General features: G+C 43.9%; 1 protein-coding gene and 1 pseudogene across 1 annotated transcript in view; both read left to right on the top strand.

Moving 5' to 3' along the window:
* The window catches only part of ZNF182 (zinc finger protein 182), a 97,923-nt gene that overhangs the window by 14,387 nt on the left and 56,861 nt on the right, over positions 1-26,675 (top strand). The gene's annotated exons all lie outside the window — the stretch shown is intronic.
* LOC145535465 (SUZ RNA-binding domain-containing-like) lies at positions 1,054-1,553 on the top strand (annotated as a pseudogene).

The raw sequence follows: 26,675 nt of genomic DNA, 5'->3' as shown, positions 1-26,675 counted from the left end.
TAAATATGTTCTTACTATCATATATATGTTTTCTCTTTGGCATAAAACTTTCCCTTGTAAAAGGGCTGCTGCCACTGTGGTTGCTAAACTTTTATTAGGACAAGTGTTCCACACTGGCTCTTTCAAGTGACTGAAGGGCCCATTTCATGAGTAAAGTCATCCAAGAAATCCAATGAGTTATTCCTTTATCACAAAAATTACACTGTCTTTGTCATCGCCTTACTCATTTGGAATGATAGAGCTAATGGACTATTAAAATAAAAACTTGCTAAACTGATGGAAGAAGTCAATCTCCCATGGTCTAAGGGTTTAACCCTTATCCCTGATTGCTCTCTGGTCCTTTCTGATGGGTCATACCAACTGTTCTCTTATAAAATTATTGGCTAGCCCTTAGAATTCTCTATTCTGTTGGGCTCTTGAAGACTCTAACTAGGTCAATTCAGACATTCTAAAATTTGGCAAGAAATTTATTCATTATCCCCAAACTTTTCTTTGGCAAGTTGAAGCTGCTTTTTCTCCATTTCTCCCATGTATACCACTATATAACCTAGAAACTGGAGACTTAATTCTCTCAAGGCAACCAGAAAACTAACCTTGAGTCCTATTGTGTGTGTGTGTGTGTGTGTGTGTGTGTGTGTGTGTGTGTGCTAAGTCACTTCAGTCATGTCCAACTCTTTGCAACTCTATGAACTGTAGCCTGCCAGGCTCCTCTGTCCATGGGGATTCTCCAGGCAAGAATACTAGAGCGGGCTGCCATGCCCTCCTCCAGGGAATCTCCCTGACCCAGGGAAGGAACCTACGTCTCTGATGTCTCCTGCATTAGCAGGTGGGTTCTTTACCACTAGTGCCACTAAGGAAGCCCCTTGAGTCTTATTAACAGCGCCCTTTCATCATTCTCTTTACATCATTAACTCTACCGCCAAACCCCAGGGGGTCAAATCCTGGATTGGTGTTTCTCAACTGAAAAGATATTAAAATCTACTCTAAATGGAAGTCCATCCCAACTGCAGACTCTAAACTGAAGGTCTTGGAAAGTGGCCAGTAAGATGGAAGATGAGGAAGTTGCTGAGAGCTGGAAGGAGGTGGCAGACGGTGGGGAAGTCCAAATCTCATTCCAGAGTGCCTATTGTGGTTCAGGATGACAGCCTTCCCAGAAGTCCCCTCTGCAGATCAGCATCCTCAAGAGGCCCACCCGCACTGGTGTGATCAGCAGCCCCAACTCCACCAGCAGGCCAGCCCTAGTGTCAAGCTCCTAGTGCAGCAGGAGGTAGCAGAGCCTGGGCAGCACCAGCCCTGAAGAGGATCAAGAGAAACCCACCCTCGACAGGCCAATCAGGATCTCCCAACTTGAAGACAGCAGGCGTCTCAGCAATGTGATCAGACAGCCTTTGGGTCTTGATGGGTCACAAAGCTTCAAATAGCGCAGATAAATGCAGGCAGGAACCAATGTTGCTGTCATCACTTCCTGAGTGGGCCATCGGCTGCGGGTCACACTGCTGTGGCAGACAGCTGGACTTGAGCAGAGGGAACGACCTGGCTTACTTGCACTCTGATCACCTTTGCTCCACCCACTGTGACCATGAACCCCATAATGCTGTGACTTCCCTCCCCCTTCTTCCTACTGTGATTGGCGCATCTACAAGGGCTTCCCAACTCAATGGGAAGGGAAAGGGTGGGGGGTTAGAGGAGTGTTGGGGGATCCACCAAGGACTCGAGTAAAGAGTCAGACAGTACCACTTGGCTACTTGGGGTAAAGTCAGTGCCAGCAATAATAGTTTGTCATGCTCATTAACTTCAGATTTCAAAACACAACTGAGAACTCCCATCCACACACCCTCAAGTGCACGTCTTCATCACTCAAAAACCAAGTTCCATTTGAAAATATCCTTTTTTTTTTCTTTGCTTCCTAAGTTTGTTTCTTTACACAAATTTAAAAAAATAAAATTTATTTATTATTATTTATTTATTTATTGGCTGTGCTGGGTCTTCGAAGCTTTCTCTAGTTGGGGTGAGTGGGGGCTACTCTCTAGTAGTGGTACATGAGCTTCCCACTGTGGTGGTTTCTATTGTTGTGGAGCACAGGCTCTAAGGCACATGGGCTTCAGTAGCTGTGGTGCGCTGGCTCAATTTGTGGCACCTGGGCTTACTTGCTCTGTGGCATGTGGGATCTTCCTGACCAGGGATCAAACCCATGTCCCCGGCACTGCAAGACAGATTCTTAATCCCTGGGCCACCAGGGAAGCCCCTGTTTATACTAATATTTGATTTACCAAAAAAAAAGTGCCTGGGAGGGGTTTTAGCAGTTTAGTGAATTTTTAATTGAGAAGGAATAGTTTGGTGGCCTACTTAAAAATGTTTCTGGGCAATTCACTAGAAACATTAACCAATGAATAGTTTGGTAGTCTACATAAAAATGTTTCTGGGCTAGGCATATACCCTGAGGAAACCAAAATTGAAAGAGACACATGTATCCCATTGCTCATTGTAGCACTATTTACAATAGCTAGAACATGGAAGCAACCTAGATGTCCATCATAGATGAATGAATGGATAAAGAAGTTGTGGTATACATACACAATGGACTATTACTCAGCCATAAAAGGAACACCTTTGAGTAAGTTCTAATGAGGTGGATGAACCTAGAACCTATTATACAGAGTGAAGTGAGTCAGAGAAAGATAAATACCGTATTCTAACACATATATCTGTAATCTAGAAAAATGGTACTGAAGAATTTACTTACAGGGCAACAATGGAGTAACAGACATAGAGAATAGACTTATGGACATGGGAAGAGGGGAGGAGAGGGTGAGATGTATGGAAAGAGTAACGTGGAAACTTACGTTACCATATGTAAAATAGATAGCCAACAGGAATTTGTTGTGTGGCTCAGGAAACTCAAATAGGGGCTCTGTATCAACCTAGAGGGGTGGGATGGGGAGGGAGATGGGAGGGAGCTTCAAAAGGGAGGGGATATATGTATACCTATGGCTGATTCATGTTGAGGTTTGACAGAAAACAACAAAATTCTGTAAAGCAATTATCCTTCAGTAAAAAAAATTAATTAAAAAAATCAATTTTTCAACTCATCTTCCATTTGTACTGAAATGGCTTTTCCAGTGATGTTGTTTCAATAGAGGAGTAGCATAGAGTTAAAAAAATGTTTCTGGGCAATTCTCTAGAAGCATTAACCAATAGGATTTTGGTGAGCTTAGCTTCTGTATTCCTACTGAAGCCCAGAAAAGGGGAAGGGCTCTGTAGTCCCCAGGACAGACCCCAAGCCTATACCTCCCTCCCCCCAGCTATGTCCCAGGGCATCTGGGCCCTGCCTGGAGGCTGGACTAGCTCTATAGGCTCAGAGAGCCTGGGAGGGTGCCAATCACTCACCTAATCTAGTATTTTGGGAGACAGATAAAGTGAACAGACTTCCTCTTCCAAAACCCCTCAGAGTGGTTCCCCACCAACCAGGCTTACTACTTCTAGAAGAGGGCAGGGAGTGAGGCTGCACTCCCGGGCTTTAGAAGTAAGGGCTGCAAGACTTGCTCAGTGTTTTGTTGTCAGCACAGGGAAAGCCAGGAGACAGTCTGACTCCAGGACTCTGAGCCTCCTGCCAAGTGTGGTCAGAAGGTAGGTGGATCTTCCCACTCCAGTGAGGCTTAGAACGCCTAAGGGTCTGTGGAGTGCCGTCTCTGTTGATGGCATCAGCTCGGTAATTCTATCCCGTATATTTCCCTTGTGAAATCACTACCTTGTGAGCAGACCATTCTGAACACATTTGGGAAAAGACAAGCTGTGCATTGTAAAGATTGGTAATGACAGACTGGTTCCCCATAGGCCTAGACTACCCTCCACCAGAGGAAGGGCCTGGAATGAAGGCAGTCTCCTCTCTGTCCTGGGATCCTGGAGATTTGCTTTGGTTCTTTGAGGTGGAAGAGACGTAGGGGGCCCTGCCCAGGACAGCAGTGTGTATATAATCTGTCTCCTCTCAGGCTCTCTGATCTTTTCCATTGCCTTATGTCCCTCAGCCAGTCAGACGACCTCCTCACTCAGCAGACGAGTTTTGGAGTGGCTGTTGTGACCTTTGTGATTAGGGCAGCTTGCTCTGGCTAAGGTGGCAAGCCAGGTCTTGCAGGCTCACTCCACTTTTGGATTGCTTGGCTCTCAGCCTTGTCCTGTGGGGATGACAATCAGGCCCAGCAAGCCTTGGCCCACTACATCTTCCTTTTAGGAGGAAAGGTCGGCTCTCAGTTGAATCACCAACTAGTCCATAGCACAGGCTTACAATTGCATGAAGGCAGGAAATTGTCCATGAGCAGAGCTGGAACAAAGCTTCAGTCAGTAAGAACCTGCAGGAAGTTGAATGGTGTCCACAGGCTGTTCTGAGGGGAAATGACCTCCAGGAGTAGGCACAGGAAAAGGTTGCTACTGTCTTTACGGTTCCACTGCCCTGACCATGTTTCTGCATTTTAAATGGTTAACATCCATCTCTCCTGTAATAGTGGTTTCTGGCTCAGGTGAGGAGACTATGCTTTCCCATTGGAAGAGGTACAGAGATAGGCCAGGTGGGAAGACCGGAAGTGCTTGTTGCTCAGCTGTTGGGACCACCTGTTCTTGCTCCCTTACTCTAGTGGGAACCAAGGGAAGGCTGACTGATGAGTGTCTGAATTAAGAATGTAGTAGGGACTGATGCTCCCACCTCCCTCTGGCCAAAGATGGGACTCTGCCTGCTGTGAGCTTGTCGTCACCCACCAGCAGTCATATCCTGGCTTCCCAGATGGAGAGGTGGCAGGCAAAATTTTAAAAAGAATAAAGAAAACAGGAAACTATTGTGTTGGGGGGAGATGGGAGGGGAGATGTGAGAATGGTTTGGATTTTGCGTGTGTGTATGTGTTTGTGGATGTTTTTGTTTTATCATAGTTGTCTATAACTCTCCTTAAGTACTTTTCCTTTTCTTTTTTTAAGAAGAAATTTAAGTAAATTGTAGGCTTATGTTGGAAAACCTCAGGGGAGTGGGGGGCAGAAACCTGAGGCTGCTGCCCCTTTATCTGCCTTTACAGTACTATCCCCTTCTCCCAGCTCCTCCCTGACCCCAGGAGCCAGGCCTCAGTCCTGCCAGCTAACCACTTCCCATAAGCCATTACTCTGATGTCGGCCTATAACCAAAGGAGCTAGGGGGCTGGGCCTGGGACCAACCCTTCTCCACCTACTCAGTCAGGGTGCTCCCCACTTGCAGGCAGGAGGCAACACCCCATCTGCTACCATCAGCCCCTTCCAGAGCCCACTGCCCTGCCCAGCCCTGGCTAGCCCAGCCATACATTACTTGGCCCCACCTGGGGATGCTCTGCTTGGGGGTGGGGTGGCAGGGTTGCCCCAGCCTCCCTGGTAGGCAGAGACTCTGAAAACTTCTGGGGTCCTGTTTTTGGCCATGTGATTTCATGGGTGCACATGAGCCCCTTGGGTATCTGAACACAGGGGCATGGGACAGAGGGCTACACCCCTGCCATCCTGCTCTGCTGGTCTAGTGGGCAAATACCCACCCTAGCCCACCCCTCACCATGGGCTCCTGAAATGGCAGATTAAGCATGTTATAAATTGTATTTTAAATACATGATTTAAACTTGTAAAAAAAAAAAAAAAAAAAAAAACACGACTGAGAGTCCCTCGAGAACCCCTGGAAGCAGACATTGCCACAAGGGGCACTGCTTTCATAAGAACTTCAGACCAAGGAGATGACACCATGAGGTGGTCAGCTTCTGCCCAAGATGCCAAACAAGACCCTGTAGGATGCTCTTGTGTACTTCCTAATCTCACCAATTTTACTGTTCTTCTTGCAGAATCATGTTTTTTCTCTATCCACTCCAGCATCACCTTTACTATCCACATAACTCCTCCTTTCCCTTACAATTGCAGCCTTCCGTAATGAGCCTTCATTTGTATTATTTCATTTTCCCCTTCACCCAAGGTATTCTCCCCTTTAACAATTCCACCACCCCTGCAAGGACCCCAGAATCCATAGCCTTCCTTCACCCAACTCATAGTACAGTCTCACAACCTTACTTTAGAATGCAGGTTACGTTCTCCCTCTTCTTCGGAAACCTCCTGTTCCCTTAAATCCCTATGCCATCTCATGTTTAAGAGCATCCTTTGTGCTCTCACTCAGAGTCTTTTCCCTAGTCTAGGGAAAAAAGCAGGGTCACTCAGCTTTTTTCTCTAGACTTCGAAAGGAATCTCCTTCAACCTCAATACTTTTCAAAAAGGGCAATCCATGCTTAACCAGACTGCCCTTTTTTCTCACCTTAACTACTCTATTACCTCTGATTTAAGTTTTCCAGACACTAGATGAGCCAAAAGTCTATGAAACATGTTACAACTACAAGCTTAGGCAGAATCCAAGCCCCAGAAGGAGGCTGTGCTCTTGTCTCATCAGGTTCTTAAGAAGCCTTAAAACAAGAGGCTAAGAGACTGGAAGTAAATATAAAAACACTTGCTGCAGCAAGTCAAGTATGGGCTACATGCATGCCTAGAGCTGCTGTTGTGTGGGCTGCTTAGAAGTCCATCTGGCCACCTGCATCTTCTGTGCTCTGCTACAGGAAATAACCATGACTGGATAATCTTCCCAAAACCACTAATATCACTGCCTGAAAACTACAGGAACTCCAGTGAGTGGATCTTCATAATTGTCTGGCATTGGACACCATCCTGGTGTGGGACACTTGTGATTGGAAGCCATTGCTGTGTGTGTGTTCTCTGAAACCTCTCTGATGTCTATGCCATCACCAAAAACATCCAGACACTCCAGAAAATTCTTCAGAGTCTTACTGTCATCTTCACTCTTTGAATACCCTTCAGGCCCAACGTCTAGGAATCTTCTCAACTCGTTCTCTCTGAACATCAAATCTTAGATTTACTCCCTTATTAAACCTTTAATAGCTATTATTTTATTTTATTCCTGAGTGTGGAGAAGGCACTGGCAACCCACTCCAGTACTCTTGCCTGGAGAATCCCATGGACGGAGGAACCTGGTAGGCTGCAGTCCATGGGGTCGCTAAGAGTCAGACATGACTGAGCGACTTCACTTTCACTTTTCCCTTTCATGCATTGGAGAAGGAAATGGCAACCCACTCCAGTGTTCTTGCCTGGAGAATCCCAGGGACAGGGGAGCCTGGTGGGCTGCTGTCTATGGGGTCGCACAGAGTCGGACACGACTGAAGCGACTTAGCAGCAGCAGCAGCATGCATGCATGCTAAGTCACTTCAGTTGTGTCTGACTCTTTGTGACCCTATGGAATGTAGCCCACTAAGCTCCTCTGTCCATGGGATTCTCCAGGCAAGAATACTGGAGTGGGTTGCCATGCCCTCCTCCAGGGGATCTCCCCAACCCAGGGATTGAAACTGTGTCTCTTATGTCTCATGTCTCCTGCATTGGCATGTGGGTTCTTTACCACTAGTGCCACCTGGGAAGCCCAAGATTCTTCAACAGCTGTCAGCCTGACAGAACAATCAACAGATGACACACAGTCCTTCAAGAACAACAGGAACATGAAGGCCAGCACCCCCTTGAAAACTATCTGGACCTAACTCAACTTCCTAATGGGGCTTCCCTGGTGGCTCAGTGGTTAAGAATCTGCCTGCAATGTGGGATACTGGGGTTCAATCCCTGGGTCAGTACTCTGGTACTCTTGCCTAGAGAATCCCATGGACAGAGGAGCCTGGCAGGCTTCAGTCCATAGCATTTCACAGAGTCAGACATGACTGGAGCAACTAAAGCAGCAGCAGCAGCAACTTCCCAGGAACTCTTATTCCATAAGGACAGATTTTGTCTGACTTAATGAGGGGGGGACTAAGTGTTTGCAATTACCTATTGCTTACCCTCTGCTTTGTCTTGACCAAACTTTAGTCAGCCATCTTCCTTCCTACAGGCTGCTGAACTCTGCTTGCCCCCAACCCTGCTGCTGCTGTTGCTGCTGCTGCTAAGTCACTTCAGTCGTGTCCGACTCTGTGCGACCCCATAGACGGCAGCCCACCAGGCTCTGCCGTCCCTGGGATTCTCCAGGCAAGAGTACTGGAGTGGGTTGCCATTGCCTTCTCTGGGCCCCTAAGCCTGATAAAGCACAAAAATGGTAAATTTTACCTCCCTTGTCAGTTTCTCCTGGGATACTTTAAATTGTGTGGATAGGGCATGACTAGCTGTATTTCGGAGAAGGCAATGGCACCCCACTCCAGTACTCTTGCCTGGAAAATCCCATGGACAGAGGAGCCTGGTAGGCTACAGTCCATGGGGTCGCTAAGAGTTGGACACGACTGAGCGACTTCACTTCCACTTTTCCCTTTCATGTACTGGAGAAGGAAATGGCAACTCACTCCAGTATTCTTGCCTGGAGAATCCCAGGGACGGGGGAGCCTGGTGGGCTGCCGTCTATGGGGTCGCACAGAGTCGGACATAACTGAGGCGACTTAGCAGCAGCTGTATTTCTTTTCACTCCTGTGGTGTCCTGCACATACTCTGTTTCTCCTGCCCCTCCACCCACCAATTAGTGATCCTAAAGTGGTTAGTATCAGGACAATATTTGGAAAGATTGTGGCATTGGAGAGTTGTGGCTAGTGTGGTTGGTGAGGGCAAGTCCTTGTGAGGTTCTGCTGCTGAGTAAATATCTACTGCAGTTTTGAGTCAAACCCAGTATCCAGTGTTGGACAAGGGGAAGCTTGTTATAGGGGAGGCCATTTACCAGGGATTCCCTTACAGGCACACTAAGGCTCTCACTGCTGCCTATATTCTGTGTTCCTGTGAAGGCAAGTTGTGCAGCTTAGAGCAATTCAAGGTGATGTTAATAGGAGTTTATAATTTCTAGCCAAGTAAACCTGCATATTATCTGCCTCATACTCAGCACCTGAGTCAGCTCAATTTGTTATGGGCTCAGCCCATAGAGGTGGCCACATATTTGAAGTAAGAGTTGACCCACAGACACCTGTACTGTGAGTCACAAGTCATATCTTAGAGCCTGGCTTAGCAAGATTGGGTGTTGCAGATAGTAGTAGAGATGGGAGGAGGAATGCTAGCCTTAGTGGTGGTATCTGTGGTCATGTTTGTAGGACTGACTGACCTGAATGGCCAAAAGCATGCTTCTCATGGTTCCAATCCTGACCCATGTGTGTTTCCCTGTCTTGTGGCCTGTTGTTTCCAAACAACACTAGAGTGTAGTTTGTCAGGGGAGGGTGATCCATCAATGGTGTGTAATCAACACTGGTAAAGCAGGAACACCTCAGGTATGGAAGGGGCACAGCAAGAGAGTAAGGGTGAAGGTCAGAGATTATCTGTGGGCAGCAGTAGGAGTTCTGGTTGTCTCTTGCCATGCCATGCTGTGCTGTGCTACCTCGCTTCAGTCATGTCTGACTCTTTGCGGCCCTATGGACTGTAGCCCACCAGGCTCCTCTGTCCATGGGATTCTCCACACAAGAATACTGGAGTGGGTTGCCATGTCCTCCTCCAGGGGATCTTTCCCACCCAGGGATCAAACCCACCTCTCCAGCAGCTACTGCATTGCAGGCAGGGGAAGCTCGGTTGTCCCTTGGATATTGTCCAAATGATATTACCCAGTCTAGGGTAACTGATTCTACCTCCTGCGTGTCGAGAGCTGGTCCAAGGTTGTTCTATGGAGATTTAGTGGAGTATTTGGGCAGCAGATGAGGATGCCTTTCTCTCCAGATAGTAGTGAGTGGTTTGCTCAGCTTATATGGGATGAGGAGCAGAAGCTCCCATTTGAGTATGGTCCCAAAGTTGGTGGTCCATGGCATGTCCCTGTCAGGATCACAGGGGAAGTGGCTGCTAGGCTCTCGATTTTCTACGAGGAAGAAGGGAAAAAGGTGAAAGTATCAAGTGGATGTTCTTTTGTTGTGGGCAGCATGCAAGGCTCCCATGTCCATGAAAACTAGTAATGGGGTTGTGTGCAGTGTGGACATGCCCACCAGGAGAGGTCACAGCGTCTCCTTGGGTGGTCACTTCATTTGTTGTGAATTTTGATACAGTGCGGTTATGTCTTAGGACTGCACCTTTGAACTTATGGGACCATTTTACTCCAGGTTCTCTCAGCAGCCCTTGTTTTTAAATACCATTATATTCTTCTAAGACAGTGGGGCAGGTGAAAACTCACACAGTGTGATTTTGTACTACTCACTGTTTGTTGCTTTGCAGTGGGAACCTTGATGTATTTGTGTAACTAGCAGCACTCCCAAGGGCTGTCAGGCTGCTGTGTTAACCCTTCAGTAATGTTAACAGAGGTTGGGGCCCCCAAAGGGAGAGCAATGGAAGGCCTGTGTGGGCATCCACCACTATTAACCATATGTTAACATATATGTTCCTGTTGCTGCAGGGGGAGGCCCACTGAAATCACTTTGCCATCTCTGATGTGGCCCTCCTTCTCTGTGAATTTTCCCTCGAGTGAGGCATGCCCAATGTCTAGACTTCTGGCTTCTGCTATAGTCCCTGATGGTTTGTCTCCCTGCTGAGCTGACTCCTCTAACAATCTATTTTCATAACCCCATGATGCCCCAAATCCCTGATCTCTCATGTGCCCCCTGATAGAAGTGGGGGTGGCTCCTCTCAAAGGTCGAGAGACTCCCCCTCCTTCCAGAGCCCTAGCTGCTCTGGTGGTTCAGTTAGTTCATCAGGCTTGGCATCTTAAGGTACCTCCTCTGTGTCTTGTTTGGTATAAGCCGAGGTATGGTGCACCCAGATGGGCTGAGTGGGAGCTAGTGTGGCAGTTAGCCCCATAGCTCTTTACCCCATAATACCTGATTTTGCCAATGTGCTGACCAAGAAGTTAGCTCATGAACACTGACCAGGAGTCAGTAGAATATGAACCCTGGGGAGATGTTTGTCAAAGGCAGAATACTGGAGTCCTGGCATACTCTATTGCTAGGACTATTACATGCTGCTCAGCCCATTGGGTGCTTTGGTCTGTGCTCTGTATGGATTTTATGGTGATAGGCTGTGGCTGTCTGTTGTCTGGTTCCTTACACTCCATGCTCACTCCATCGGTAGAGAAAGATAATTGCTTTTCTTATTTTGAGGGTGCTGACTGTCTTCCCTCCTGTCTCCATTGAGCAAGGGGTAGAGGCATTTCTGGGGTTTGGGTGAGTTAGCCCCAGTGGTGACTACTAGAAAAACCATAGCTTTGACTCTAAAGGTCCACATCAGTGGGTAACTTTTCTTGTAATTAATTTTCTTCTCAAGCCAGTCACCTCTTTTGAGGGGGGGGGACCCTTTAAAGCATGAATACTCCCTGGGATTAGGCAGGTTTGAGCACCTATGTACAACAGAGCCAGCCAGTGTGTTTGGGTTCCGGAGCCCAAACTACAGTTAATGTTATACAAGGGCAACTGTCTTCAGGCGGGGCCCCACTTCTGTGACTGTTGGACCCCTGCGTGGGGGCTGTCCTGGCCAGTGGCACAGACTAGATATAAGTACTGAAGATGAGGCTACCTCTGGAAGAGAAGCCTGCCACAGCTTGTACTCTAACCCTAGTAAGCAGTACTATTGCTGCATTGATTTATCAGAGAACCTCTGATGTGGGACTCTCTTGTCCTTTAGGATTCAACATAACCTGTGATAGTTAAGTTTATGTGTCAATCTGACTGGGTCATGAGTGCCAAGACTTTAGGTCAAACATTATTATGGCAGTGTCTGTGAAGTTCTAGATGAGATTAATATTTGAATTGGTAGGCTGAGTAAAACAGATCCCCCCGCCCCTGTGTTGGTGGGTCTCATCCAAGCAGTGAAGACCTGAGTAGAACAAAAAGATGACCCTCCCGTAAGTAAGGGCTTCCCAGGTGACATTACTGGTAAAGAACTCACCTGCCAATGCAGGAGATGTAAGAGACGTAGGTTCAATCCCTGGGTTGGGAAGATCCCCTGGAGGAGGGCATGGCAACCCACTCCAGTATTCTTGCCTGGAGAATCCCATGGACAGAGGAACCTGGTGGGCTAAAGTCCATGGGGTCACAAGAAGTCAGTTCCTCCTGCCTGACTGCCCTGGTTTTTTCCTGCTTTGGGACTCAGATTGACACACTGTCTCTTCCTAGGCCCCAAGCCAGCGAGTCTTTGGACTGAAACCACATCATGATCTCCCCTGGGGCTCCAGCTTGAGGACTGCCAGGATAGCCCTGTGAACCAACTCCTTACGAAAAAGAAAAATCTGTTTTTATATATACATCCTATTGGTTCTGCTTCACTGGGGAATTCTGACTAATATATAACCTTTGTTTTCTCAGAGTTCACGCTTAAGCAGAGGCCAAGCTGTAGGTTTGTTGACTTAGCAGGGGGGCAGCTTCACTCTAGATAGTAATTCTGATATAGGCCAGGTGGCTTAAACACTTGCGTCTGAGTTTGTCTTTCCTGAGTTTCTATTAAACGGAAGAGCAGCTGTGACTTTTGAACTGTTTTTGTAGCTAACCATCATCGCCAGTAAAGAGGACTTACCTTTGTCAAGAGCCCCTCTGAGAAACAACTCTGTGGACTCAGGATTCTATCCACCCTCCTCCCACTTGCCCAGTCATCCTGCTACACACCATCTGTTACCTGATAAGCCCACTTCAGCATCCCTAGCTGATGGAGGAGATCTTTGGCCTCAGATGGTGTTTTCCACTGACAGCCTGCCCAGGTGATTATGAGGCCTCATGTTGGGTGGGTAGCCCTCCATAGAAAAAAATCCTTTCAACAAAGTATATGTGAACCAGGGTTCAGAGCTGCCTCTGGGGGTCCTTACCCCTCATTCTTACTAATTGTGCAAGATCCCTTAGCAGGTATCCATTTTTCCATCCTGTTCTGTGAAGCCAATTGTTGTTGTTTTTAATGTCCATGCTGCGTGGCATATGGGATCCTAGTTCCCTAACCAGGGATTGCACCTGTACCTCCTAGATTGGAAGTGTGGAGTCTTGACCATTAGACCACAAGGAAAGTCCCTGTGGCAGCCAGTTGTTTAATTCCAGACTCTGTTAGGTGAAATTCTCGCTCTCTGCTTTGATAACATTCTATACAGCCAGGCAGGGGCTTTCCTGGTGGCTCAGTGGTAAAGAACCCACCTGCCAATGCAGGAGACACAGGCTTGATCCCTGGGTCAGGAAGATCCCCTGGAGAAGGAAATGGCAACCCACTCCAGTATTCTTGCTGGGAGAATCCCATGGACAGAGGAGCCTGGTGGACTACAATCCTTGGGGTTGCAAAAGATTCAGACATGGCTGAGCGACTGAACAGCAACAACAAGATAGAGCCAAGTAGCCCCTGTTTCGTTTGGTCCCTGAGCTCTGTCCTCAAGGAGGGACTGGGCCTCAAGGCAAGAGGGGATATATCTCTTCCCCCAGGTGAGAACTGGTTCCTTCATTTTGACCTTCCCCTCCTGTCTCTTCTGTCTTTATTACTTTGCAGGTGGTCCTGTGTAAAGGATAGGAGGGAGGGAGGAAGGGAGGGAGGGTGGATGGGAGGGCACCACTGCTGCCATTGTGCTGCCTGGGCCTCAGAAGGCACCAGTCTCTTATCCAGGGGCCATCCCCTCCATCTTGTCTTCCCAGAAGTGTAAGCTCCTACCTCCTCTCCAGGCTGTGTCTTGGTGAGAAGCCACCAATAGGAATTTCTGGCTTGCCTCTCTTGTTCAGCAGGATGGCCCCTTGTTTAGGAGTCGTAGGAGGGGCAGGAAGAGGACTTCTTTGTCTTTGTCACTTTAAATAGTGCTTTAGCTGCCTCAACCCAAAAGTTGGGGCCTGGATACCCCTCCAGGGAGGGCCTAGAATGATAACAGCAGATCCAAGTGTGATAGCATCAGAGTCAGGCTAGCTTTTTGCAAAGATGCAAACACTTAGGGGACTAACCTTGGTCTGATGCCTGTGCCTTATAGGCTTGTTTAGCTGCTCTAGTGGTCCCCAGTGACAAGGATGTCCTCTTGTCACAGACTATCCCTGAATCGCTGGCCAGTGTCGGGGAGCTCCTCTCATTATAGCCCATTATGGGGTCATGGGTAGCCTCCCTCAGTTCAGAGTCATGCACCCCTCCCCCTTTTCTGTTCTGGCCCATAGGTCTTACAATATCCACCATCTGCCTAATGGGTTCCCAGCTGGGCAGGCTGACTTCCTACCCCCTGAAGCTAGGCCCCTCTGCCTGTCCCACCCCCAGATGCAGTGGCATCCCAAAGTTTTGAATTCCACCCATTTGAGGTCATCCAGGATTTTTGCTAATTGATTTTCCTGCTGACTGGGTGGCGTCCATGTCTATTTCCTAGTCACCCTCAGAAATTCTCCCCTTTTCATTGTCACTTGTAGGGGTTTGAGGTATTTGGGGGTGGATAAAGAAAAAATGGCAGAAAGCAAAGAGAAGCTAAAGAGCCTCTTGATGAAGGATGAAAGAGGAGAGTGAAAAAGTTGGCTTAAAACTCAACATTGTAAAGTTAAAAAATAGATTAAAAAACTAATTTAAAAATGAAAAAAAAGAAAAATAAGTATAATCTGTGCATATGCTAAATATTTCCTCTGCCACAGATCTTAAGAACATGTTCTTGTTTATTTATCATATCTGGCTTTATAACAGCTGAAATAATGAGCTCTTTCACAGAACCTCTTTGAATTTAAAAAATAAAGTCATGTGCAAATTAAAAAAAAAAAAACTCAACATTCAAAAAACTAAGATCCCATCACTTCATAGAAAATAGACGGGGAGAAAATGGAAAAAGTGGCAGATTTTATTTTCTTGGGCTCCAAAATCACTGTGGAAGGTGACTGAAGCCATGAAATGAAAAGATGGTTGCTCCTTGGAAGGAAAGCTATGACAAACCTAGACAGCATATTAAAAAGCAGAGACATCACTTTGATGACAAAGGTCCATAGAGTCAAACCTATGGTTTTCCCAGTAATCATGTACGGATGTGAGAGTTGGACCATAAAGAAGCCTGAGTGCCAAAGAATTGATGCTTTCGAACTGTGGTGCTGTAGAAAACTCTTGAAAGTCCCTTGGACAGAAAGGAGATCAAACCAGTCAATCCTAGAGGAAATCAACTCTGAATATTCATTGGAAGGACTGATACCGAAGCTGAAGCTCCAATACTTGGGTCACCCGATGTGTGGAGTTGACTTGTTGGAAAAGACCCTGATGCTGCGAAAAATTGAGGGCAGGAGGAGAAGGGAGTGACAGATGAGATGGTTGAATGGCATCACCGACTCAGTGGACATGAATTTGAGCAAACTCCTGGAGATAGTGAAGGACAAGGAAGCCTGGCATGCTACAATCTATGGGGTCGCAGAGTCTGACACGACTTAGCGACTGAACAAGAGAAAACATGACCACAAGGTGGCAGTAGCACACACGAGCTTTATTGGGTTTACAGGCTGGGGAAGTGCTTCACAACAAGGAGGTGAGTGGGCAGAGGCTACCAAGAAGAGGAGGAGGGCAAAGGAACTGCTAGGGGCTTGGGAGGTAAGAGAGTGAGCTAATGTGTCTAGGTGATGTCACTCAGCAATAAAGTGGGGAGTCTCTGGGTCAGAGAACTCTAAAGGGCAGCAGCAATTTGGGTCTTTTATAGCCCAGGACTTGCCTTATCTATTGACAACGGAGGTAGGGTTGTCAGAGAGCCCTGACCATTGGACCACTAGGGAATTCCCGGAATTCTGGCATAAAGGTTTAAAGGTAGAGTTACAATTTCTCATTTAGGGATCATCCCTGGTTCTGGCACCTGCAGTTGTAGCCCTGGTCCCAAGACCACTGCATCAGGTTGGAAAGAAGAAAGTTGAGGTGTTGGAGGGAAAGAATTGTGTAGTAGTAACAGCATCTTCCTTGCCCTCTCTGCCCCAGACTCACAGAAAACTGGAGGAATCTATCAAGCAGGGACTGTCCCTTGGCCCTTATGTTAAATGTGAGTACACATTAATAAAGGAATGCAAGCCAGCTCTTTCATGCCTTTATCTCCCCTATTTTAGATATCTGCCTGTTCCAATTTTCGATCAAACCAGTTCTCTGAGCTACATAGGCAACATGATCTATTCATTTAATGTGATATCTGTGCTCATTTTTTGGACACTTTGAGCTATAAGTGTATTTGTAGGTTTGAAGAAAATGTGACTGTGGTCCAAGTTGCTACAGTAGCTTCTCTTCCAGTCCTTTTATAGTATTCTGAGTATTTGCTTTTACTACTCAAAGCCCAGTACAGAGTGTCTGTTCCTGTGAAGTCACATTTATAAAAAACTCATTTAATGTGATGCCATAGAGGTGGTAACATATTGCAATATATGTGTATCAAGTCAACATGCTGTCTACCTTCAGTTCAGTTCAGTTCAGTCACTCAGTCGTGTCCGACTCTTTGTGACCCCATGAATTGCAGCACGCCAGGCCTCCCTGTCCATCACCAAATCCCGGAGTCCACCCAAACCCATGTCCATCGAGTCGGTGATGCCATCCAACCATCTCATCCTCTGTCGTCCCCTTCTCCTCCCGCCCCCAATCCTACCCAGGATTAGGGTCTTTTCCAATGAGTCAACCCTTCGCATGAGGTGGCCAAAGTATTGGAGTTTCAGCTTCAACATCAGACCTTCCAATGAACACCCAGGATTGATCTCTTTTAGGATGGATTGATTGGATATCCTTGCAGTCCAAGGGACTCTCAAGAGTCTTCTCCAACACCACAGTTCAGAAGCATCAGTTCTTCGGCGCTCAGCTTTCTTCACTGTCCAACTCTCACATCCATACATGACCACTGGAAAAACCATAGCCTTGACTAGATGGACTTTTGTTGGCAAAGTAATGTCTCTGCTTTTAAATATGCTATCTAGGTTGGCCATAACCTTCCTTCCAAGGAGTAAGCGTCTTTTAATTTCATGGCTGCAGTCACCATCAGCAGTGATTCTGGAGCCCAAAAAAAATAAAGTCTGATACTGTTTCCCCATCTATTTGCCATGAAGTGATGGCACCAGATGCCATGATCTTAGTTTTCTGAACGTTGAGCTTTAAGCCAACTTTTTCACTCTCCTCTTTCACCTTCATCAAGAGGCTCTTTAGTGCTTCTTCACTTTCTGCCATAAGGGTGGTGTCATCCGCATATCTGAGGTTATTGATATTTCTCCCGGCAATCTTGATTCCAGCTTGTGTTTCTTCCAGTCCAGCGTTTCTCATGATGTACTCTGCATATAAGTTAAATAAGCAGGGTGACAATATACAGCCTTGATGTACTCCTTTTCCTATTTGGAACCAGTCTGTTGTTCCATGTCCAGTTCTAACTGTAGCTTCCTGACCTGCATACAGGTTTCTCAAGAGACAGGTCAGATGGTCTGGTATTCCCATCTCTTTCAGAATTTTCCACAGTTTATTGTGATCCACACAGTCAAAGGCTTTGGCATAGTCAATAAAGCAGAAATAGATGTTTTTCTGGAACTCTCTTGCTTTTTCGATGATCCAGAGGATATTGGCAATTTGATCTCTGGTTCCTCTGCCTTTTCTAAAACCAGCTTGAACATCTGGAAGTTCATGGTTCACGTATTGCTGAAACCTGGCTTGGAGAATTTTGAGCGTTACTTTACTAGCGTGTGAGATGAGTGCAATTGTGCGGTAGCTTGAGCATTCTTTGGCATTGCCTTTCTTTGGGATTGGAACGAAAACTGACCTTTTCCAGTCCTGTGGCCACTGCTGAGTTTTCCAAATTTGCTGTCTACCTTAAACTTACATAAATGTTATATGTCAATTATACTTCAATTAAAAAAAAAAGATCCCAGGAGTTCCTTGGTGGACCACTGGCTAAGACTGCACTCTCAATGCAGAGGGCCTGGATGGGATCCCTGGTTGGGGAACTAGATCCCACATGCTGCAACAACAGATCCTGCATGCCACAACAAAGATCGAAGATCTTGAATGTTGCAACTAAGAGCTGGCACAGCCAAATAAATTTTTAAGTTAAATTAAAAAATAATTTAAAAGATCCATTTATAACCCCCTGGAACTATCAGCAGCAGTCTGACATAGTCTACTGCCAGCTATGTGTGGGGCCTTCCTCCAGGAACTCTACCCCCCATCAGTTCAGTCACTCAGTCATGTCTGACTCTTTGTGACCCCAAGGACTGCAGCACACCAGGCCTCCCTGTCCATCACCAACTCCCGGAGTTTACTCAAACTCATGTCCATTGAGTCAGCGATGCCATCCAACAATCTCATCCTCTGTCGTCCCCTTCTCCTCCTGCCTTTAATCTTTCCCAGCATCAGGGTCTTTTCAAATGAGTCAGCTCCAGTTGTCAAGCAGAGGGCCACACTGGTCCACAAGAGTCTCCAATAGAACTGCATTAATGCCTTGATTTTGGCCCCATCAATGTCTCTTTTATTAATCCCATTTTAATAACTGTTTCTTTTTTCTTGATTTTTTTTAAAATTGAAGAATAGTTGATTTACAATGTTGTGCCAATCTCTGCTGTATAGAAGAGTAACTCAGTTATAAAATACATATACACATTCTTTTTAAATATTCTTTTCCATTGTGGTTTGTCCCAGAAGATTGGATATAATTCCCTGTACTATACAGTAGGACCTTGTTTTTTATCCATTCTAAATGTAATAGTTTGCATCTACCAACCCCAAACTCCCAGTCCATGCCTCTCCCTGCCCCCAAAGTCTATTTCTAATGAAGGTCAAGTTCCATCTGTTTTTCTGTATACTCAGTTTTGCCCCACTGTTATTCCACATCTCACAATTACAAAACATATTGTGAGTCTCAGTTTCAGCATGTGTAAAATGGTGCAAAGTGCATCATGGTGCTATTGCAGAGTTAAATCACTGAACCAAACCCGAGGATTGGCAAGTGTAAGCACTCTGGCAGCCATCCCAACTATTACATACTCCCAGCACCGCCGCTGGGGCTGGATAAAGTCTAAAGGATGAGAGTGGGCATGTGGCAGGGTTATGTCATAGAGGTAGGTCTGAGATCACCCTACCCCAGCCCTGACACCTCAGTTGCTACAGGGAAGTGTCCATGACCAGGTGGCTGAGTCCCCTCTTAATAACTGCTTAAAGGTTTATATATAAAGATATATTAATATATAAAGATACTTGTTCATCCTACTTGGACAAGTCCCTTGACTTTTACCTATTGTAGTTCTTCATTCTTTTGTAAATCACCCTAATTTTCCTACATCTCTAAGACGCATAAAGGGAATGTGTTGATAGTGATCTACAAAATGAGATAAGTCCTTTTTATGACTTTGTTAAATTAAAATTTGTTAAAAAGAGGCCTGGGTTGCTGAATGGAGAGCCTAGATTTAATAAATAAATTTAAATTAAAAAAGTTTATTTTTTATACATCCTAGAGTAGGCACACCTTTGTGGGCCACATTGAGGGGTGGTGGATCAAGACAGGGTGCAGGTGGAGAGAGAGGCAGGACCCGGGGCACATGCTTTTATTAAGGTCCGTTGAGTAGAGTGCTTTAGGCTTTCTGGGCTAAGGCTGAATTGGTCAATTCAAACCAAAAAAAAAAAAAAAATGGGGTTTTGGTAAGTTCCACAGGGGTCTTATCTAAGGGGTACACAAGGGGAAGGTCCTAGGTGGGGAGACTGTTTATCACAAGGGCTGTTGAGGAAGTCATATCAGGAACTTACATTTACTTGCTATTCTGTGGGCTGTTATCTAGTGTACATGCTTGCATGAGTGAGCTAGTGACAGTTTAAGGCCCCCGCAGGCTGCTTGGTCAAACAAAATGGATGCTGAGGCAGCAAAACTATGGAGCAGCTTAGTTAAACTCTCGACACTCCTTTCTTTAGTTGGTACCCTCTGGTGTCAATAGTTTCTTTCGTTTGCTTCCCTGCCACCTGCACTACCTTCCTGGTGACCAGGGGTTGTAGAGATACTATTTGGTGCATGTTAAGTTGCTTCAGTCATGTCTGTCTCTTTGTGACTGTAGCCTCCCAGGATCCTCTGTCCATGGGATTCTCCAGGCAAGAATACTGGAGTGGGATGCCATGCCCTTTTCCAGGGGATCTTCTTAACCCAGGGATTGAACCTGAGTCTCCTGCATTGCAGAAGGATTCTTTACTGTTGAGTCTATCCAGGCATATTTTTTGTCCTTTGGTAGTGACTCTGAGGCTAGCAGTTATAGTTCAAACCAACTGAAATCTAAAGTTGGCACAGTGGCATAATCTACTTTGACACCCTACTTTCATTTTAGCTATTACAGATAAAATAACCAAGATATTGTATATTTAGCTTGTTTCTTATTATTTTGCATATCCTTATATTTCAAGTGTGGTGGTTAATTTTATGTGATAACCTGACTGAATCACGGGGTGCCCAGATATTTGGCTAAACATTATTTCTGGGTATTTCTGTGAGGGTATTTTCAGATGAGATTAAAATTTAGATCAGTATTTGGGCTGAGTAAAGGAGAGAGCCCTCGCCAGTGTGGATGGGCCCATCCAATCTGTTGAGGACCTGCATAGAGCAAAAAGGCAGAGGGTGGGAAAATTTACTCTCTTTGCTTGACTAAGCTGAGACATTGGTCGACTCTTGCCTTTGAACCGGGGGTCGGGTGGGGTGGAGGGGAGGGGTGTGTATACTGTTGATGCTCCTGGTTCTCAATCCTTCAGATTTGGGCTAGAATTTATACTACCTGCTTTCCTGGATCTCTGGCTTGCAGAGAACATATTGTGAGACTTCTCAGCCTCTATAATTCCTTATAATAAATCATATGTGTGTGTGTGTGTTTATATATATTTCGTTCATTTGGTTCTGTTTCTCTGGAGAACTTTAATACATTCAATGAAGCAATTCCTCAGGAGTGAGCTCTGTCATTTCTAAATTCCATTGGTAACTTTTACCTCTAGTAACTGATCGAAGCACAGCTGTTACTTTATACAGTGAGTGACTTGTGATCCAGTGATCCAGGCATCAATGGCTCATCAATTCTTATCCACTCATCCTTCCTTTTCCCAAACAATACTTTTACCATGTTTCAGTGAGTCAGGGTCATTCTAGTGAATGTCACTTCTGATGTCAAATATGGGGCCTCCAGGAGCACCCTCAGTTTGATGATTCAGTAGAAGGACTCACAAGACTCAGAAAAGTGGTTGTGATTTCATCAAAATATAGTATACCATAATCAAAAGCTCATGACTATGGTTTACTATAGTGAAAGAGCACAGATTAAAATCAGCAAAGGAAAAAAAAATGCAGAGGGCGGAGTCCAGAAGAAACCAGGCCTAGCTTCCAGTTATCCTCTGCCAGTGGTATTGCATGGTCAGCACTTGTGTTTTCTAGCAGTGATGTGTAACAACATGTATAAAGTATTGCCAACTGGGGAAGTTTATTGGAGCCTTGGTATTTAAGTTTTTATTGGTGGTCAGTCACATAGGCATGTAGTACCCGCATGACTCACCTTAACTACTTACTCTCTAGCCTTCCAGAGGTCAAACCAATATAGTGTTACCCAAAGCCCCAGAGACACAAAGTGTACATTCAATATAAATTGGGTTTTAGCATAAAGTATCTGGTGTAGTCCAAGATATCAGATACACAAAGATGCTCTTATCAGGCAAGACATTCCAAGGATTCAGAGGTTATCACCCAAGAACTAGTTAAGGGCTACACCTGAAGACATTTGGAATATGCAGAGTTTGGGAAGCCAGGCCTGCTGCATTAAGTCTTTACTGCACAGGATAAACAAACATCTCACTAGGGACTATATAATTTTTCACTCCTGTTTAGAAAGGCCCCAAGGGGAAGAACAGAGTGTTGAGAAACCAGAGTGGCAAGCATCTTTATATTGGAATGTGTGAAAATGTTGTCTCTTCATGTGAACTACTTGTTGCCCTCTTATGATCCAGCAATTCTATTTATATTTCTCAAAATTCATCAAAGACGATAATTATGGATGTTCACAGAGATTTAACTTTAGGAATCTTCATCACAAGTGTTTTATTAACACCAAGAAATTGGGAATAACCCAAATTACAACCATGAGTACTGGAGAAAGAAATGATACCTCCAAAGTATGGAATGCTAGAGGATCATTAAAAACAATACTAAAGAGGGAGTTCCCTGATTGCCTAGTGGTTAGGATTCCAGGCCTTCACTGCTGTGGCCCTGGATTCAATCCCTGGTCAGGGAACTAAGATCCTGCAAGGTGTGTGGTACTGCCAAAAAAAACCCCAATACTAAAAATGATTATGGTGCTCCTGAGACATAGCAACCAAATGAAACATGTGGGTTCAACATTGAGATCTAGATTAGAAGAGGAATTGGTAGTGAAATAATTTTAACATAGCCGAGTTCAAGGTAAGATCAAAAGGACTGTGTAGGTGTAATAGTAAACAAGGGCTTGGGTTCTACTTCAGACCTGAAAGACATAGATTTTTAACATTTAACAAAGATCCATATTCAAGATAAAACCAGAGGGACACTGGTGGTGAATGACTTAATAGAAGTCTAGGTTCTATAGCAAAGAGAGAGGAGCATGATGGTGAAATTGTTGACAGAGGCCAATTTAAGATCATAGCCAAGAAACACTGATGGTGGAGGAATTAATAGACGGGAAATATTGAATCCTAGATTAGAGTGCCATTGATGGTGGGCAGGTTAACAGTAGTCCAATCTTAAGATCCAATACAGAAGAACACTGATGGTGGAAAAGTTAACAGTAGTACAGGATTTGATATCTAGATGAAATTCATAAAATATTGAAGAGCATTGATGAAAAATTAATCAGTTGATCTAAGAAAAAATTAGAAATTTTTATTTGAGCTAAATTTGAGGATTATAACTCAGGAAGAGCATCTCAGAAAGCTCTGAGAACTGTTGTACTTGTTAGACGTCAAGGCACAGTTATATAAGTTTTCTGAGACAGAGGGCTTTACATTAAATGACACATTATTGACAGTTTACATAATCAAGATCAAAGTGTCAGCCTGGTGGGTCATGTGACCCCTTACAAGATCAGGAAGGAATGCTATCTTTTTAGGAGTTGTTTTGTTGATGCTAGGAGAATGTTTCTCTTTACGGTTGAGTAGGTATTCCTGCTGATGGGGGAGGTTTGGTCAATATATAATTGCAGATACGTAATGCACAGTAGGGGGGAGGAACATGCATGCATGCTTAGTTGCTCAGTCGTATCCAGCTCTTTGCAATCCTATGGACTGAAGCCCACCAGGCTGCTCTGTCCATGGGATTTTTTAGGCAAGAATACTGGAGTAGGTTGCCATTTCCTCCTCCAGGGGATCTTCCCCACCCAAGGATTGAACCCACGTGTCCTGCATCTCCTGAATTGCACGTGGATTCTTTACCTGCTGAGTCACCAGGGAAGCCCGGTTGAGAGGAGAGGGGAGGTCAAAGGGTAGAAAAGAATGTTTATGTTTAATTTTTCCTTGTTTTGCCATAAACTATGAATTTTATTTCACATAAAGTAACAGAGGCCTAGTTTAGGCCAAATTAATAGGTTCTACTTGTAGAAGCATTGATAATGAAGAGTAAACAGAGGCCTAGGGTCAACATCAGTTCACAAGGGCATCAATGGTGGAAGAGTTGACAGTTGGGTTTGTCTATAGAGAAGAGCTCTTTTGCTGGAATAATTAACAGAGTTTTGGATTTAAGTTTAAAACAGAGGGTCTTTTGTGTGTGTGTGTGTATGGCTACACTGCAGGGCCTGTGGGATCTTAGTTCCCTGACCAGAGATTGAACCCAAGCCCCCTGCATTGGAAGGCAGAATTTTAATCAATCACTGGACCACCCAGGAAGACCCACAACAGAGGGTCTTTGATGGTGGAAATGTTGAGAGGAACCCAACATTCCTCTCAACTCGAACCCAGTCTCAAGATGAGACTGTGTGCATGTGTGTTAAGTTGCTTCAGTCGTCTTCACCTCTTTTCAACACTGTGGACTGGAGCCCACCAGGCTCCTCTGCCCATGGGATTCTCCAGGCAAGAATACTGGAGTGGGTTGCCATGCCCTCCTCCCGGGGATCTTCCCAACCCAGGGATCATCCAATGCCACATCTCTTATGCCTTGGGCATTGTTAGATAGGTTCTTTACCACTAGCACCACCTGGGAAGCCCAAGATGAGACTAGAGGAACATTTGAACCACGTCACCATAAAACTGAATTACCCTACTGAGTTTATGATTAACCTCTTTATCTAAAATTGTATTCCCTTCTTGTCGCTTCCCTGTTCCCCTCAGGATAGATGAATATCAAAAAAGAGGGGTTGAAATTGAGCAGGACCCTGTGAGACCCTACTAGCTCAAAAGTCCCTCTGTGTCCTGTTTCTTGTTTGTAGAAAAAGACCTTAGTCTCCTAGACCTCCCTGAGTTCCAGAGAGCAGACTCAAACAGTTACTAATTAGGGAATTTAGGGAATGCAGAAACAAAGGAAAAGCAGTCAAGAAACAAGAGTTCAGTGAAAAGACAGTCTTATTTCCTTCTCAAGGTTTTATAAATATAAATATATAAATATATATAAAATATATATTATATATTATATTATATATATTATGTTATTATATATAACATAATATATATGATATATAATATATATTATGATATATATTATATATAATATATCAATTAATATAATATATTATATATAATATATATATAATATCATATGTTAATTAATATAATATATTTATATAATATATATTATATATTATATATAAACATATATAAGTTATATATTATATATAATATATACATAATATAATATATATTATATTTATATATATTAAATGTATTAATATATTGATTATATTAATATAATATATTAATTATGTTAATTTAATTATACTATAGTGTTATATTAATTAAATTAAATATATTAATTAAATATATTAATTATATACATTGATTAATATATATTTATATATTAAATATATAAATATATTAATTGTAATAATTAAATTATATTAATTATATAATTTAATTATTATACTATATTGTTATATTAATTAAATTAATTATATTAATTAAATATATTAATTATATAAATTGATTGATATATTTATATATTAAATATATCAATATATTAATTATAATAATTAAATTATATTAATTATATAAATTTAATTATTATACTATATTGTTATATTAATTAAATTAATTATATTAATTAAATATATTATATAATATATATTTATATATGTATATAAAATATAAGTATATAAATATATATTTATATATTAAATATATGTATATATATAAAATGCATATAAAATATATATAAATGTATAAATGTGTAAATATAAATATATATAAAACAATCTGACACATATCTTTGCATTTTTTTGGGGAAACTAAAGCCCCCTACTCAGGTGAGGGATGGTGATTCCATGCTGAGCAAAGCACTAGACCTCAGACTGATTGGAACCAGGTTGATGATTAAAATTCCTGAAACATCACCCTGTTATCTTACCGCCAACAACCAATCAGAAGAAAATCCATGAGCTGATTACATACCCTGCAGCCCCCACCTCTAATGTTGCTTTAAATACCTTTCCCTGAAAGCTGTCAGGGAGTTCTGGTCTTTTGAGCATGAGCTGCCCCTTCTCCTTGCTTGGCATCTGCAATTAAAGCCATAATTCCCTTCACCATAACCTGGTGTCAGGAGTGCTGTGTAGTAGCCAAGCAGACCCAGGTTTGGTTTGGTAATGTTCTGATGATTGAAAATGTAGTACAAGGCTTTATTTGAGGACAAACCAAAGAGACCTTTATGGTGAAATTTGTTCCATATGTTCAGAACAAAATCCAGACCAGAGGAGTACTGATGGTAGAAGAATTCACAAAGTCACAGATTTTACTTAAGAATCACAGGCCATTAATATTGGAAAAGTTAACAGAGACCTGGATCAGAAGGTCAGTGATGTGGGAATTATTAACAATTGTGGTAGACTGTTATATTACTGTATCTGAATGAGTCATGCCTTCCAATGAGTCACTCCTCCTGGTATCCATGCTCTTGTGTAGTCACCTGAAGAGGGCCTGAACTAAGATTGGACCATAGCAGCGTAAATGGTAGAACGTTTAATAAAAATTCAACTTTTTGGTCTGTCCAGAGGGGCATTAATGTTGGAACCATTAACAAGTACTTGAATTGACAATAAAAGCAGAGAAATATTGATGGTAGAACAGAGCTCAGAGACCCAGGCTTTGAGATTTAGAGCAAAGAAACATTGATAGTGGAAGAGTTAAGAGTAACCTAAATTTACAGTCAAGGCAGAGGGGCACAGTGGGGAAAGTATTATCAGAGGCCTAGGATTTGATATCTAGGTTAGAGAATCATTGCTGATGGAATGGTTAGCAGAAGGGTTCAAAACATAGACTAGAGGGCATGGGTAGCAAAATGGTGACCAGAATAGGAGGTCATAGCAGAGGGATGATGGTGATGGAAGAATAAAAACAAACCCAAGTTCAAGTTAACAACAGATGGTAGAAGAGTTAACAGAGACAAATGTTTGAATTCACAAAAGAAAATTGTCAATGGATGAATAACAGAGGCCTGGATCAGAGTAGCAATGATAGTGGAATAGTTCAAGAACACTGAGATTGAGGTCATTGATGGTGGAAAGGTTAACAGAGGCCCGGGCTGAGATTATAGCAGAAGGCTAGTGAAGATGGGATGCTTAACAGAAGCCTGAGTTTTAGGTCAAATCAGAGAAGTATTAATGATTAAATAGTTAACAGGGGCCCAG

This window comes from Giraffa tippelskirchi, chromosome X (genome assembly GCF_054371585.1).
Source record: "Giraffa tippelskirchi isolate mGirTip1 chromosome X, T2T-mGirTip1v1.2.pri, whole genome shotgun sequence".
Classification (NCBI taxonomy): domain Eukaryota; kingdom Metazoa; phylum Chordata; class Mammalia; order Artiodactyla; family Giraffidae; genus Giraffa; species Giraffa tippelskirchi.
Note: the sequence above shows the minus strand (reverse complement) of the source record. Positions and strands in the feature narration are given on the sequence as shown.